Genomic DNA, 6,387 nt, shown 5'->3' with positions numbered 1-6,387 from the left:
GGTGGAATTTCATCTTTATTTATAGGACAATGCAAGATAGGAGATTCCACATAGAAATAAACCCACTGAGAAGAAGAGCTTCATACAGTTTGTACACTTTGGGACTGGACAAGGATAGTTCCGTTGTAAAAAGTGCCACAATAACAAAACACATTTAAAAAGAGTTCTTAGTAGAGAAACAGTAAGACAAACTTCTACCAAACAGAGTACACAACAAACAACTTTCTGCCTCAGCTGTACAATCTAAGAGTTAAAAGTCCCGGGACTGCCATCCTGAACTTGGAACGTATAGCCTTCAGAGGTAGTTTCTGGCACAACATTCTGATCTCCCTCTTCCTCTACAGAGAAACACTTCTCAATCAAGTTTAATGAAGCTTTTTTTTTTTTTTTTTTAAGATTTTATTTATTTATTTGAGACAGAGAGAATGAGAGAGAGAGAGAGAGCACATGAGAGGGGTGAGGGTCATAGGGAGAAGCAGGCTCCCTGCCGAGCAGGGAGCCCGATGCGGGACTCGATCCAGGGACTCCAGGATCATGACCTGAGCCGAAGGCAGTCGCTTAACCAACTGAGCCACCCAGGCGCCCTCAAGTTTAATGAAGCTTTGTACACAGACTCATTTTCATGGTTTTGTAGAGCTTCCATTTTGTCCAAACCTCTGCATTCTTCCATCATTATACTAAGTTTCTCGGTTTCACTAGTTTCTCAGCAGCCTGAAAGATGTTTGAAATGGTATCCAGAATAACCAGAATAATTTTGGTATCTTTTGCAGTTAAGAGGTTCATCGATGGTTCTATTATGCCACGATGAACAAGGTATACAATCTGTTCATCTGTCCCACCACTTGTATAGTTGGTCATGGCCCAGACAGCTTCCTTTGTGTCTTAAACTCTGCCTTAGAGAGAACACCAGTGAGGAACGGGACTAATCCATGATTCACAACTTGATGTATCTGGTCCTGGCGACCAGCTGTGATGTTTGACATTGTCCACATAGTTCCTTCTGAATATTAGTTCTGGGGTTCGTTAGGAGGCTGGGAAAGACAGCAAGTGCTCCTGCATCTATTACAATCTGAGTCTGTTCATCTGTCCCAGTGACAATATTTCCTATGGCTCTTAGCGCAGGAGTCACAATGGGCAATTCAGTAGCTCCTAGAAGCTTCACAAGCTGGGGCACAACTCCTGTTTTCATAACCATTTCAATCCATTCATTTGGATCATCAGTAAGGTAGGAAATGGCCCAGCAGGTATCTGCTAATACTTCTGGATCATCATGATGCAGGAGACGAACTAAGGTGGGAAGAATCTGCTCAACAGCCATCTAATGGGGGTGCAGGATTCTTGTTGCGACAAAGGTTTGAACGTGTCCAAGTAAGGTTACGTAAGTAACCACATGCTAAAGATGACATATCAGGAACTGCAAGGAGAGCCAATAGTGGGTCAACTGCACTGTACTTGATAACCAAGTCTCAAAAAACTGAATCATCACCTGCAATGTTTCCTAGAGCCCCTACAGCTTGTTCACTGATGTGGGCATGGGAAGATGCCAGCAGAGAAATGAATGCTGGGATAACCTCCATCTACCACAGCCTTGGTCTATTCTGATGTCCCAGAAGCAATGTTAGTGAGAGCCCAAGCAGATTCAGATTGTAGTTCTGCCCAAGAAAGACACAAATTTTGGAATCAAACCTGCCTGGATGATGTTGTCTATGGGGGGCTATTTTTCCCTAGAAAGCAGTTTCCTGGCAGCTTGAGTAGCCTGGAGCTGGCTTTCCCAATTGTTGCTCTTTATGCCTTTGACAATGTCATCAACAGACCAGTGTGCAGTGCCCTGGTTGTTGTGGTTTTCCTGCAGTGGAGAGGTAGTGTCATCAGAAAATCAGCTTACGTTTTTCCTTTTCAGCCTCTGATCATCTTTCTTAGTTTTGCTCAGCTCCAAATTAACTTCTATTCGGCGCCACCTCATTTCTGTATTCTTTCCCCTTGTTCTTAAATCTGTTAAGGCAGGCAGCTGGTGAATTAGCATTCTTGTTGGTGGACATAGTTATGAAACAAAGGGAGAAAGCTACATGGGGGCCCAGGCTTCCACAGGAGGCTGTGCGGACATCCACCACGGACCAGCCCAAAGATGGATAATCCTTTTTAAACATCTTTTGATTAGCAGGTTGAATTCCATCTACTACCTTACTTCACCTTTGCCATACAATTAAATATATTCACACATTTCGAAGGTTAAAACTTGGAAATTGTTGGGAAGCCATAATTCTGCCTATCATAATATGTATTTTTTTTTTAAAGATTTTATTTATTTGAGAGAGAGAGAGAGCAAGCGCAGGAGCAGTGGGGATGGGCAGGGGAAGAGGGAGAAGCAGGCTCTCCACTGAGCAGGGAGCCTGATGCAGGGCTTGATCCCACAATGCCGGACCCTGGGATCATGACCTGAGCCGAAGGCAGAAGTCTAATCCACTGTCACTCAGGTACCCCCACAATATGTATTGAAACAAGAAAATACACTTTTAATTTAAATGATTTTTTTAAATTTCATAAATATTACCTTTAAGGGGACTTTTATTCCTCCATGTAGATTTGGGCTTCCTCAACATTTGTCATATTGCTAGTCTCCAGGAATAGGACTCTCTTCAATTTTGATGGTATGAAGATACATTTTTTTTTGCATGAATTTTTGAAGAATATTTTTTAGATACAGAATTCTAAATTGACTAGGGTTTACTAGTTTATTCTTATATCACTTACAAATGGCGTTTTTTCACCCTCTGGCCTCACTGTTTCTGAAGGTGGTCATCTATCATTTATATCACATATGCTCTGTATGCAAAGTGTCTTTATTCTCTGACCACTTTTAATATTTTTTTCAATTAATTTAGTTTTTTAGAAGTTTCAATTAAGATGTGCCTAAGTATGATTTGCTTTGCTTTTTTTAAAATTTTTGAGTTTCAATGAGCTTCTTAGATTTGCAACTTGATGCTTTTCATCAATTTTAGGTTATTATAACATTATGTCTTTAAAGATTATCCCTATTTTTTCTTTTTCAGCTAGTTCTTCAATTATACGTATATTAATTTCACAAATCTTAGAAGCTCTGCTCATTTATATACTTTGTATGTTTTTTCAGTTTATATAGTATCGGTTGATTTTCTGCAAATTAGAATGTGATGAAAATAAATGAACGCTATTTGCAACATCATAATCTTTGTAGTATTTGCATTTGTTTCTTTTTAATATGAAGTGTTATATGTGACTGTTATATTACCTAGCTTTTTTTCTAGCTCCTCTCACATATTTATTCTAATTGCCTGAAAGTCCTTATCTTCTAGTTCCTACTTATTTTTCTATTAAGTTTTTATTTTAATTCCACTATAGTTAGCATACAGTATAATATTAGTTCAGGTGATGAATTTAATGATTCAACACTTCCATACGATACCCAATGCTTATCACAACAAATGCACTCCATAATCCCCATCACCTATTTCACCCATCCCCCCCCCACCTCCCCTCTGGTAACCATCAGTTTGTTCTCTAGAGTTAAGAGTCTGTTTCTTGGCTTGTCTCTTTCTCTCTGTTTTTCCTTTGCTCATGTGTTTTATTTCTTAAATCCCACAGATGAGTGAAATCATAAGGTATTTGTCTTTCTCTGACTGGTTTATTTCGCTTAACATTATACTCTGTAGCTCCATCCATGTTGTTGCAAAAGGCAAGATTTCTTTTTTGTTGCTGAGTAATATTCCATTGTATGAATATTCCATTCTTCTTTATCCATTCATCTATTGATGGATACTTGGGCTGCTTTCATAATTTTGCTATTGTAAATAATGCTGCTATAACCATAGGAGTGCATGTGTCCCTGTGAACTAGTGCTTTGTATTTTGTGGGTAAATTCCCAGTAGTATGATTACTGGATTGTATGGTAGTTCTATTTTTAACTTTTTGAGGAAACTTCATACTGTTTCCCACAGTGCCTGCACGAGATTGCATTCCCACCAACAGTGCATGAGCGTTTCTTTTTCCCCACATCCCTGCCAACACTTACTATTTCTTGTTCTTTTGATTTCATTCATCCTGACAGGTGTGAGGTGATATCGCACTGTAGTTTTGATTTGAATTTCCCTGACAATGACTGATGTTGAGCATCTTTTCATGTGTCTGTTGGCCATCTGTATGTCTTCTTTGGAGAAATGTCTGTTTATGTCTCCTGCCCATTTTTTAATTGGATTATTTTGGGGGGAGGTGTTGATTTGTATAAGTTCTTTATATATTTTAGATACTAACCATTTGTCAGATGTCATTTGTAAATATCTTCTTCCATTCAGTAGATTGCTTTTTAGTTTTGTTGGTTAATTCCTTTGCTGGTTATTTTGATGTAGTCCCAATAATTTAGTTGTTTTTTTTTTTTTTTTTTCCCTTGACTCAGGAGACATCTCTTGAAAAATGTTGGTATGGCCAATGTCAGAGAATTTATGGCTTTCTGGGATTTTTATGGTTTCAGATTTCACATTTAGGTCTTTAATCCATTTTGAATTTATTTTTCTGTATGGTGTAAGAAAAAGAAAGTGTCTAACTCTCCAGTTTTCCCAACACCATTTGTTGAAGAGACTGTCTTTTCCCCATTGGATATTCTTTCCTGCTTTGTTGAAGATTAATTGACGATATAATTGTGGGTTCATTTCTGGGTTTTCTATTCTGTTCTGTTCCTCTATGTGTCTATTTTTGAGCCAGTACCATATTATTTTGATCACTACCACTTTGTAATATAACTTGAAGACTGAAATTGTGATGCCTTCAGCTTTGCTTTGCTTTTCAAGTTTGCATTGGCTATTCAGGGTCTTTTGTGGTTCTATATAAATTTTAGCACTCTCCTAGTTCTGTGAGAAATGCTGTTGGTATTTTGATAGGCATTGCATTAAATATGTAGATTGCTTTGTGTAGTATAGACATTTTAACAATATTTGTTATTCCAATCCATGAGCATGGAATATCTTTCTATTTCTTTGTGTCCTCTTCAGTTTCTTTTATCAGTTTCTCATAGTTTTCAGAGTATAGGACTTTTACCTCTTTGGTTAGGGTTATTCCTAGGTATCTTATGGTTTTTGGTGCAGTTGTAAATGGTATTGTTTTCTTAATTTCTCTTTCTGCTGCTTCATTATTAGTGTATAGAAATATAACAGATTTCTGCACATTGTTTTTTTTACCCTTGACTCTGCTGAATTTATTAGTTCTAGTAGTTCTTTGGTGGAGTCTTTAGGGTTTTATAAATATGTTATCATGTCATCTGCAAATAGTGAAAGTTTTACCTTTTCCTTACCAATTTGGATACCTTTTATTTCTTTATGTTGTCCAATTGCTGTGGCTAAGACTTCTGGTACTTCTGGTACTATGTTGAATAAAAGTGGTGAGAGTGGATAGCCTTGTCTTGTTCCTCACCTGTTCTCAGTTTTCCCCCAAATGAGTCTGATGTTTGCTGTGGGTTTTTCATATAACGCCTTTATTATGTTGAGTTATGTTCCCTCTAGATGTACTTTCTTGAGGGTTTTTATCATGAATGGATGTTGTACTTTGTCAATGCTTCTGCATCTATGGAAAGAATCATATGGTTCTTATCCTTTCTCTTATTGATGTGATGTATCACACTGATTGATTTGCAAATAATGAACCACGTTGCATCCCAGGAATAATTCCTACTTGATTGTGGTGAATGCTTTTTAATGTATTGTTTGATTCAGTTTGCCAGTATTTTGTTAAGGATTTTTGTGTGTATGTTCATCACAGATATTGACCTATAGTTGTTTTTTTGTGGTGTCTTTATCTGGTTTTGGTAGCTGGGTGATACTGTCCTTGCAGAATGAATTGGGAAGTTTTCCTTTTTTATTTTTTTGGAATAGTTTCAGAAGAATAGGTATTAATTCTTAAAATGTTAGGTAGAATTCACTTGTGAAGCTGCCTGGTCCTGTACTTTTGTTTATTGGGAATTTTTGATTACTGATTCAATTTCATTACTGGTAATCATTTTCTCCTAATTTTCTTTTCTTCCTGCTTCAGTTTTGATAGATTATATTTCTAGGATTTTAACCATTTCTTCTAGGTTGTCCAATTTGTTGGCATGTAATTTTTCATAATATTCTCTTAAAATTGTTTGTATTTCTGTGGTATGTGTTGTTTATTATTTTTCCTTTTTTATTTCCAATTTTATTTGTCTTTATTCATTCATTCATTCATTCATTCATTCAATTTTTTGATGAGTGTGGCTAAAAGTTTATCAACTTTTTTGATCTTTTCAAAGAACGAGCTCCTTGTTTCATTGATCTGCTAATCTTTATTATTTCCTTCCTTCTGCTGGTGTTGGGTTTAGTTTGGTCTTCTTTTTCTTGCTCC

The 6,387-nt window shown here is 36.9% G+C and overlaps 1 pseudogene; it reads right to left on the bottom strand.

Moving 5' to 3' along the window:
* Nucleotides 1-243: 243 nt before the first annotated feature.
* LOC118521195 (importin subunit alpha-1 pseudogene) lies at nt 244-2,039 on the bottom strand (annotated as a pseudogene).
* Between the last annotated feature and the right edge of the window lie 4,348 nt (nt 2,040-6,387).

The sequence above is a fragment of the Halichoerus grypus genome, chromosome 3, assembly GCF_964656455.1.
Source record: "Halichoerus grypus chromosome 3, mHalGry1.hap1.1, whole genome shotgun sequence".
NCBI lineage: Eukaryota > Metazoa > Chordata > Mammalia > Carnivora > Phocidae > Halichoerus > Halichoerus grypus.
This window is presented reverse-complemented; position numbering and strand designations above follow the sequence as displayed.